This window comes from Dipodomys spectabilis, unplaced genomic scaffold (genome assembly GCF_019054845.1).
Source record: "Dipodomys spectabilis isolate Male_0828 unplaced genomic scaffold, ASM1905484v1 ptg000463l, whole genome shotgun sequence".
Lineage (NCBI taxonomy): Eukaryota > Metazoa > Chordata > Mammalia > Rodentia > Heteromyidae > Dipodomys > Dipodomys spectabilis.
The window spans coordinates 4,872,409-4,883,997 of NW_024871140.1; the positions used below are offsets into that span (position 1 = coordinate 4,872,409).

Below are 11,589 nucleotides of genomic sequence, written 5' to 3' on the forward strand. Positions count from 1 at the left end.
CAAATTTATCCAAGAAACACTACTTTCCCTCAAATACCATATTGACCCAAAGACATTAATTGTTGGGGATTTTAATATACCACTCTCCCCACTAGATAGATCAACTCGGCAAAAACTCAACAGATAAACCGCAAATCTAAATAACTGCATAGATCAACTAGATTTAACAGACATCTACCGAACATTTCACCCAGCAGCATCAGAATACACGTTTTTCTCAGCAGCACATGGAATATTTTCTAAAATACACCACATTTTAGGCCACAAATCAAACTTGTCCAAATTAAGAAACATTGAATATATACCTTGCATTCTCTCTGACCACAAACAAATAACATTAAAACTCAACAACAAAAGCCACTACAGAAAGTCCGGTAACATATGGAGGCTGAACAACACAGTGCTGAATCACTATTAGAAAGAGATTAGAATCAGGATTAGAAAGAGATTAGAAAGGAAATTCAAATGCTCATGCTAGTCAACAAAAACGAGCACACAAATTACCAGCTCCTCTGGGACATAGCAAAGGCAGTACTCAGAGGCAAGTTTATAGCTCTGAGTTCCTACATCAACAAATTGGAGACATCTGAAACCAACAATTTAATGAGTCATCTGAACCTCCTTGAAAAAGTGCAGCAAGAAAAAACCCAATCCAGTAGACGGAAAGAAATAATTAAAATTAAATAAGAATTAAATGAATTAGAATAAAAAAACTATAGAAAGAATCAACAAGACAAAGTGTTAGTTCTTTGAAAAAATTAACAAAATTGACAGACTCTTAGCAAATCTTATCAGAAAAAGAAGAGAACACACCCAAATAAATAAACTCAGAGATGAGAATGGAAACATCATCTTGGAAACAACCAAGATTCAGAACATTATGAGGGAATACTTCTCAAAACTTTATGCTAATAAGTTTGAGAACTTACAGAAATGGACCTTTTCCTAGCAAATATTGACATGCCAAAACTAAACCAAGAAAAGTTAAACTACCTTAATAGGCCCTTATCAAGCATTGAAACAGAAACAGCAATAAGAGACCTCCTATTTGAGAAAAGTCCAAGACCAGATGGTTTTACAGCGGAATTCTACAAGGCCTGCAAAGCAGAGCTCACACAAATACTTCTCCAACTCTTCAATGAAATTGAAAGAGAAAGTTTACTACCGAAAACATTCTATGAAGCCATCATAACCCTCATCCAAAACCAGGCAGGGATTCATCAAAGAAAGACAACTATAGACCCATTTCTTTGATGAACATTGATGCAAAACCTCTCAACAAAATTTTGGCCAATCAACTTCAACAATTCATCCAAAAAATCATATATCATGATCAAACAAGATTCATTTCAGGAATGCAAAGCTAGTTCATTATACGCAAATCAATTAATATTATTCATCACATCAACAGGAGCAAGGATAAGATCCACATGGTTATCTCAATAGATGGAAAAAAAGCATTTGACAAGAACCAACACCCATTTATGAGGAAGGTTTTGGAAAATTTAGGAATCCATGGTACATTCCTCAATACAATAAAGGCTGTATATGACTAATCTACAGCCAGCATTATACTTAATGGTGAAAAACTAAAGCCATTTACTTTTAACTTAGGAACAAGACAAGGATACCCACTCCCTCAACTCCTCTTCAATCTAGCATTAGAATGCCTAGCTACAGCAATAAGACAAGATGCAAACATAAAGGGAATCCAAAGAGGGAAAGAAAAAAATAAAACTCTCCCTCTTTGTAGATGATATGATATTGTATTTAAAGAATGCCATAGACTCCACTCCCAAATTACTCAAGCTGATTCAAAACTTTGGCAAAATAGCAGGGTATAAAATTAACCCCCCAAAATCAATGGCTTTTCTGTATACCAACGATGCGAAAAGTGTGGCTGAAATTAGGAAAGCAACTCCATTTGTAATAGCCCAACAAAAAATAAAATACCTAGGAATTAACCAAAGAAGTGAAGGTCCTCTATGATGAAAACGTTAAAAACTTGAAAAAGGAAATCAAAACAGAACTTAGAAAATGGCAAAAACTCCCATGCTCCTGGATCAGAAGGATCAACATCGTGAAAATGGCAATACTTCCCAAGGCTATCTACAAATTCAACGCGATACCTATCAAAATTCAAACTCATTCATCAAGGAAATAGAAGAGGCAATCCAAAAATTCATATGGAACAACAAAAGACTCTGAATAGCAAAAACACTCTTCAACAAAAAGAATGCTGCTGGAGGAATATCAATACCAAATTTCAAACTATGCTATAAAGCCATAGTAATCAAAACAGCTTGGTACTGGCACAACGATAGACCTAAGGAACAATGGAATAGAATTGAATTCCCAGAAATGAACCCACAGACATATAGCCATCTAATCTTCGATAAGGGAGCTAAAAAAATAGAATGGAAGAAAGACAGCCTCTTCAGTAAATGGTGCTGGAAAAATTGTTTGACTACTTGTAGAAAACTAAAGCTAGATCCTTATATATCACCCTGCACCCGAATCAACTCCAAATGCATCAAAGACCTCGGAGTCAAAACAGACACTCTGAAAATATTACAGGATGGAGTAGGAGAAACCCTGGGTCTCCTTGGCGCAGGCCGAATTTTTCTTAATAGAGATCCAGAAACACAACAAATTAAAGAAAGTTTGGACAAATGGGATTGCAGGAAGTTGCAGAGCTTCTGAATGGCAAAGGACATAGCTAGCAAGATCAATAGAAAGCCCACGGATTGACAGATCTTCACTAGCCATAAAACGGCCAAGGGTCTCATATCTAAAATATACTTGGAACTCAAAAAATTAAATCCCCCAAGAACAAATCCTCAAGGAAACAACTGCTCAATAAATTAATCGGCTAAAGACTTAAAAAGAAACTTCTCTGAAGAAGAAAGAAGGATGGCCAATAGACACATGAAGAAATGCTCAATCTCCCTCGCCATAATAGAAATGCAAATCAAAACAACATTAAGATACCACCTCACACTAGTTAGATTGGCAAAAATCAAGAACTCTAATAACAACAGATGCTGGAGGGGATGTGGACAGAAGGGAATCTTACTTCATTGTTGGTGTGAGTGTAAACTTGTTCAACCACTTTGGAAAGTAGTATGGAGGTTCCTCAAAAGACTCCACATAGAGCTCCCCTATGACCCAGCAATCCCACTTTTGGGCATTTACCCAAATGTTTACAAATAAGACCACACTAAAGCTACCAGCACAACTATGTTTATTGCTGCATTATTTACTCTTGCTAAGATATGGAACCAATCCAGATGCCAATCAGTAGATGAATGGATCAAGAAAATGTGGTATATATACACAATGGAATTCTATGCCTCCATCAGAAAGAATGATATTACCCCATTTGTTAGGAAATGGAATGGAAAAACTTATATTAAGAGAAGTAAGCCAAGGACAAGGAAACATAGATCCCATGGTTTCCCTATTTTCAATATCTAGTATATGTATGAGTCAAGCAGAAAAGTTCAGATAAGGTAATGTTAGGAAAATGAATCCTAAGATGTCTATTCAAATGTTTTTTTTTCTTTCATGAATTTGTTCCTAACGCATTTGTAAGATTATTTCTTTGTTGCTTTGTATGTCCCTCCCGCTCTGTATAACTTCTGATTTCACTGTATTTGATGTTGGTATAATTTGTGGAGGGGAAGGGGAAAACAAGTCATTTAAATAAGGTTACAGGTGGACCCGTTGTCATGTTGAAAACGAACTTTACAACTTTGGTGGGGGGACGGAGGCTGGGAAGAGATGTGAAGGGGAAACAAAGAGGAGGCTACAATGCTTGATAAGAAACGTACTCATTATCTTGCCCATTTAATTGTAACCCCTCTGTACAGTATTTTCACAATAAAAAATAAATAAAAATTTAAGATAAATAAATAAATATGTTAGAAACAAAAAAAGATCCACTGTACTTATAGTCTGATTTGTTGCATGGAAATTCCATTATACATCTATTTAAGTTAATAAAAATATAACTAAAAACCATGGAAACATCTGGTCTTAAACTGCATTCTCTCAAACCATGAGTCAATATAACAGTTTCCTTCTCAGAAACTTTCTTTGCAGGTCTTTTCCTCATAATGACAGGAAACTGACCAACATAATATTAATACTCCAAACTGCATATCATAAAGATAAAAAATATAAAAATCACATTAAAAATGTTAGAATTCATCACATGAAAAAATAACAGGTAGAATCAAATGCTGATTGATTGTTTTTCCAAGTATTTACCTATGGTATCTAATTTAATCCTCACAATAATCCCATAAAGTGGAACTACTTCCATTTTTAATGCTCAGATGATGATATTGAAGTTTTCAGAGTTGGAATTAGTAGTACAACATTGCACACATGGTAAGTGTTTGCCTGATGCCCATCTCCCACTGTATCAAATAACTTCATTCTATTTAATGACTAAAATACCAGCACTTAATCTACTAATTCTAGGAAAATTTCCCAGAATTATTGTGTACACTCTAATAATATTTCGCTTTGTACACTCTAATAATATTTCACTTTATATTTGTTAGAAAATAGATAACTGTAATATGAAAATTCCAAGTTCTTTATTAATTTATACCTCCCTGGTGAAAGGAATTGCTAAACTATAACATTCTTGCTCTCTAACTTAAAATAGTAGAAACCATATTCTATCCCATGGCTCAACATGCACTGCCTAGTAACCCTATCTCTGTTTAATATAGTCTTACTGAAAGAATGACCTGCCCAATTCCTGATGGAAACTGACTGAAGGTCTTATGGACAAGTGATTTCCACATTGTAGCTCACCTAAATTGTTTACCATTATAAGTATTTTGATTGCTTTTTATAACCAACATTTTGAGAGAAATGTACTACTTTAAAATGCTATTAAAGCAAGACGTATAAAAAAATCACCTTAGACACTAGATAAGTATTTTACTTTTCATATACCCAAAAATGCAGTCTGACCTATCATTGTTAGGAAAAAGAGGTTAAAAATCACAGACACCAAGACCTAAGCATGAATTAAAGACTCTCCAACTTGTAAATATAAATGGTTTAAAAAGACATAAATACTACTGCGTTTAAAAAAATTCTGATACTGCAGTTTGAATTAGAAACTATTAACTCTTGAAAATAAGCCATTTTCTTGGCATTAGGACACAAAACACAAGATTAATCCTAATCTTTTTAAAAGACCTTTATTTATACTAAAAATTCAATCTTATAACTACAAAGATTCTAAAAATAACTGAAGTACAGAGACACAAAGGAAAAAATTTATCTGCATCATCTACATTCAAAGGACTGTGTTAATAGAAAAAAAAGTTATATAAATAATTAGCTTACCCAATTCACTTACATTCTTTTATTCTATTTCATTTAGATTCATAAAAACTGGCTTTTCATAAAATGATGCTTAAAAAGCCTGTATGTCCACTTACGTTTTCATATCTTAACAATCTTTATTTCAGAAATGTCTTTAACTGTATAGTTAATGAACTGAAATAATAATAAAATATCAAAGTCTTTTCAGAAATTGCAAGACTCGCTTTGGGATGTTATTTATATTGGAAAACATATTCGAAAAGCCTTGTTTGTTAATGTTCCCACAGTTACTCCCACAAAAGGGCCATTAGTGAAGATCTCTTTGCATGTACAAAACAACTTCAAATACATCCACAATCTGGAGATGACACATGCTTTTTGTTTGTTTGTTTTTGAAGGGAATATCTAACAAGCATATCCACAATACTGATTTTCAGTCAATATGATGGGATATTCAAATATAATAAATATGAGGTTATCTCTTAGTGAGAATAGATATGATCTTACAAAGAAAGATTTTTTTCAACAGAAATCTGGAAAGAGTTTATCCACCTTGTGTTTCACAGTAATAACCAAAGAGTAATAACTGTATGTTTGTTGGTCAAACTCACTACAATTGTATATCTTAAAAGTATAATCAATTTAAGAGGGCAAATACATATTTTGTACCGATAGTCATCTTACAGAAATAACTTACTACCTAATTATGTCTTTATCTTCTTACCTAACATATAATAAGTGCTGAAAGCAGTCTCTTTTATGTAACTTAATGCTGTAAATGCTTTTATTATGAAGATGTTTTTTGACAAATAAAATACACAAAAGGGTGGTTCCACTGAAATGACATGACTGAACACTGATAAATAAAAACATTGCAACCCAGTTAACTCTTTGCGGACTCACCCTGTCCACATTGGCAAGCAACATTGCAACAGCACATGCAAACCTATACACATATACACATGTGCACATGTACATACACATATACATGCATGTTAAATTCAGGGTTTATTATACAAAAAGTTCAAATAAAATATTAGTGATTAGTACAAATGATAATTTGCCTTATTACAAAATGAGATACAATCCAGTCACCACAGCTGTTACATATTACCTGCCTCTCCACATGTAACCACTTAATTTATTTTATTAATTAATTAATTTGTTTGTTTGGTAATAATAATAGGGCCTGGCTCTGTCTCAGAATGTAGTTTTTATTTAGTTTTCTCAAGGCTGGCATTTTACTGCTTATACCACAGCTCCATTTCTAGCTTTTGCTGGTTACTTTCAAAACAGAATCTAATGGACTTTTTTTTTTGCTTGGTCTGGTTTCAAATCACAATCCTCATAGTTCATCTTTTTAATGAGCCACCAGTGTGGCTTCTACTTTTTCCTCTATATTTATCTAATGCACATACTTACATTGTAATTTAAAACTGAGTATAGAACCAAGATGTCTATGTATTTCCCCAATAGTTCACATTGGTTGAACTGGTGAGAAAAATACAATGAATTTTGTGTATCTGTTTTTTCATTATTATTTATTTACTCTTTTTCCATTTTTATTATTCTAAGTCATTCTAACTGGAAAGTAGGGAATTGATGAAGATGAGGAACAAAATGAAAAAGTGACGAATGGTATCAATTGCAAGAAAAAAAATGGAGTAGAATCCAAGCAAATTTCTTCTTTGGGCTGCTGAAAATAATCGGCTTACTAGAGTGTGGAGACTACTTTCATAAAGGCCACTCATGTGAATACTAGGAATGATGATGAATATACCCCTCTTCATCGAGAAGCCTACAGTGGACACTTAGATATTGTCCATGAGTTGGTGGCTCAAGCAGCAGATATTCATGCAATAAATGTGAATGGCTGGAAACCCCTGCACATTGCTTATTCTTGGAATAATACCAGTGTGGTTTTTTCTTACTTCATCATGATGCAGATACCAATGCCCAAAGTAAAGGCCTCTTGTCTCCCTTGCATTGTGCTGCTGGGAATAGAGATAGCAAAGATACACTGGATCTCCTTCTGTTCAACCATTACATCAAACCAGGTCTGAAGAACAACTTGGAAGAAACTGCCTTTGATATTACCAAAAGGATAAGTATGTATCACTACCTCTTTGAAGTTGTGGAAGGCTGTACAAATTGTTCTCTTAAATCATAATGGTTCAGTTAAGTATCTTTTTTTTCTTGTTTTTTGTTGAGTTTGTTTTTTAATTGTGAAAATACCATACAAAGGTTTTACAATTACATAGGCAAGGTAATGAGTACATTTCTTTTTTTTTTTTTTTTTTGTCGGTCGTGGGGCTTGAACTCTGGGCCTGGGTGTTGTCCCTCAGCTCTTCAGCTCAAGGCGAGCGCTCTACCACTTGAGCTACAGCACCACTTCCGGTTTTCTGGTGGTTTATTGGAGATAGGAGTCTCACGGTCTCTCCTGCCCGGGCTGGCTTTGAACTGCGATCCTCAGATCTCAGCCTCCTGAGTAGCTAGGATTACAGGCGTGAGCCACCAGCGCCCGGCTTATGAGTACATTTCTTATCAAACATGTTGCCTCCTCCTTTATTTCCCCTTCCCATCCCTTCCCATCTCCCCCCCCCACTCCCTTCCCCCCTCACTGCCCCTCCCCCCACCAAAGTTGTAAAGTTCGTTTTTCGACATGATGTCTTGTACATCTCATTGTTGCAATGGAAACAATTTGTTTTTCCCCTTCCCCTCCACAAATCATACCAACATAAAATACAATGAAAGCAGGGATTATACTGTGGGGGAGGGACACACAAAACAACAAAGAAATCATCTTATAAATATGTTAGAAACAATCGCAAGAAAAAAAAATTTGAATCCTTATATTAGGGTTCATTTCGCCAAACATCAACTTATCTGACCATTTTGGCTTGTCTCAGACATATACTAGTTATTGCAAATATGGGAAACCATGGGACCAATGTTTCTTTGGGCCTGGCTTACTTCACCTAATATAATTTTTTCCAAGTCTTTCCATTTCCTAACAAATAGGGCAATGTAATTCTTTCTCATGGAGGTATAGAATTCCATTCCATAGAATTCTATTTTCTTAATACATTCATTTACTGACGGGTATCAAACAAGACTATACTAAAGCTACCAGAACAAATATGTTTATTGCAGCATTATTTAGCATAGCTAAGAGTTAAGTTTCTTAAACTTCAAAATGCCAGTCCATTCTTTGTGTCCATACAAAATACACAACCCAAGTAACAGCAATATCTTACTCTAAAAATTCCGTGCAATTTTTCCAAATGAATTGCCTGACTTTGATGTCAAAATGTATTTGAGTTGTTTGTATACATCCATAATCATTTCTGCAGAGTTTGTGATTTTTTTAATCAGAAATAATTTGAACTCATCTGTTGAAATGAGTAGTAGAGAAACTAAAGATATTTCTGTTTATTGCCTGAAAAAGTATTTTTAAAATATTCTATATTCTGTGTTTGAATAATATCCATAATCTATTTCATTCTCTCCTAGGTATACTTTGAATTGAGCATTGTTTCATTATATATATATATATATATATATATATATATATACATATATATATATATATATATATATATATCCATTAATAAACGTGTCCTTTCAGATTGCATTCCATATAGAAAATTTAAGATTCCTTTTTTTCTAGGTCCTTATGTAGTATATTTCTTAAGGATAAAATGACAATGTTAACTAATTTCAAATGTTTTGTAAAGGTTATTCTATGTAAAGGCCTTTCTAAGGTGAGGATTTAATACACTGATATCAAACTAACATTTAATTCTAACACATGCATGCATTGTTACACGTGTAATTTTGTATTCAACATTTTAATAACTGTTTTTATTTCTTGCATCTGAAGAATGAAAACTATGGAATATTTCACAAATTTTCATATTATCCTTGTGCAAGTGCCATGTTAATCTGTGTATTGTTGTAATTTGGGTATATGTGCTGCTGAATCATGTAGTATCTTCTAAATTTAAGTAGCTAATGATGCAATTCTTTATACAGGCTTATATCATTGGGTGCCTATTTGTAACAAGGAAACCTTATTGTTCCTAACAATACTATTGATCTTATTTCCCTAAAATAATGTGTATAGTGGGAAAAAATTATATTGTTCAGTTGATTACTCACATTTCATTTTTTGTCAATGACAATTTTAAGTCTTTTTCATTTTAGATTTAATCATACTTTGAAGCACTTATAGCTAGATCCTAAGGTAATGGCTTTTTCAAGTACTTATTTATGCAACTGAGTTAGCTTTGTGGAGCTAATGGATTCAAAGTAAGCCTTGCTTAAGAGCTACTTCTAAACTTCTGCAGCTGACATTTTCCCAAATGTGGTCTTACTGGCACAAATGTTACCTGACCCTTTATCCTTCTTCCATGTAGGAACAGACCAACCAGAATATCCTATCTTGACAGCATAGTTTATCTTACTGGAACAAAACTAATTTTAGTTACAAGGGATCATAGAAAGATGCACAGTTCATACAGAACTGTTCAGACTAGAAGGTATTTTATCAAAATATCATTGTTTATTATACTTAACATTTCAAAAGTAGCTAAAGCCAAGAAGGTGAAAAAATTGTTCATATGCACGATTACCTAATTTCTGGCCTGTCTACCTTCCAACCAGGCAGGAACTTACACTACTGACTTTCTATCACCAAATATTTCCATATCTCCAGAAGTCCATATGTTTCTCTGCTTTATTAGGCCTTACATTGGTAATGTTTTAATCACAGTGTTTCCTCTTGCCTCCACGCTGTAAATCTACAAATGGTAAAGCTTTAGGTCTATCTCTATCAAACACTGAACTAGAGATAATGCAATAATTCTTTAAGCATTGTCTTTGATACCCTAACCACCACAACAGAACAATGCAAAACATGTGCCCTTTTTTATTATGCATAGTTATATATTTTATATTTATATGTATATTTTATATTTATATATTTCACACAGTGAAACTTATTAGAATTAATTGATACTTTGAAAAATAAATTGATAATTATTTATTCCAATAAAGAGAATTGGAATATAAATAATTAGGTTTACAATACATATTTGAATATAAAAAGTATCAATGTAATGTCTTCAGTATAAACTTGTGATGCATTCTAAGTGTTCTTGTTCTTCTGAATTCACATGGTAAAAAAAATGTTTTCCTCTAATCTATAAGGGATTTTACTCTGTTGCTCTGTTTATTGTTTAAACTCGCGGGTTCCAAACTGTTTTTCTCCACATTTTTGAAGCATTCCTATTGATCATACCCAAATTATGCTGATACTATGTCTGAAAGATATAATTCTTCTGCAAGACCCATGGGTCCTAGGATCCCAGATCCCAGTTACCCACATCATCAGATAACAGGGTCAAGACTTCTTACCTAGACCCATGCAACATGCCAACAGAAAGTTATTGAAGAGCCATGTCAATTTCTCATTTCCTATAATATTTCAAGCCCCAATTCCTTGAGAAACAGAAATTAGCAGTAAACAATAGTGAAATGCAAGGCAACTTAAAATGAAGGATGAGGTCACAAAATCTGAGAGAAAGTATTGTAATTCCAACTTTCAATTTACAGATGACCAGCCCATTTCCGTGAACAAGATCACAAAGTGTCACAAGATTATTTTTAATACCCCTCCCCTAGTGATTAATCAAAGATTCCAGTCCAGCATAAGTGGGCCAGAAAAATAGCTCCTGGAAGGATAGATCCACAATTGGTCTATCAAGGCGAGGAAAACTTGACTTAGAAGTCAAATGTAATTCAGAAAATAACATTAATTGAGAAGATCCTTAGTGCTTCAAAACACTGGTACGTCAGTAAAACTTGGTTCTGTGGTATAAAAATGTTGTCATTCTCATAACATTTAATCTCCAGCAAGGAATTCTTTTTCAAACAATCTTTGAAAAATCACATTCGCAAGCCAAGTGCTAGTGGCTCACGCATGTTATTCTAGTTACTCAGGAGGCTGAGATCTGAGGATCACGGTTCAAAGCCAGCCCGGGCAATAAAGTCTGTGAGACTCTTATCTCCAATAAAACATTCGAATATCGGAAGTGGCGTGTGGCTCAAGCAGTAGAGTACTCGCCTTGAGCTGAAGAGAACAGGAACAGCACCCAAGCCCAGAGTTCAAGACCCACGACACTAATGTCAATCAGGTACAACCATTCATTAAAGTGTAGAAATAGTACCACCCAC

At 34.0% G+C, this 11,589-nt stretch overlaps 1 pseudogene; it reads right to left on the reverse strand.

Moving 5' to 3' along the window:
* Window positions 1-9,239: 9,239 nt before the first annotated feature.
* Window positions 9,240-9,339, reverse strand: LOC122098199 (annotated as a pseudogene).
* Between the last annotated feature and the right edge of the window lie 2,250 nt (window positions 9,340-11,589).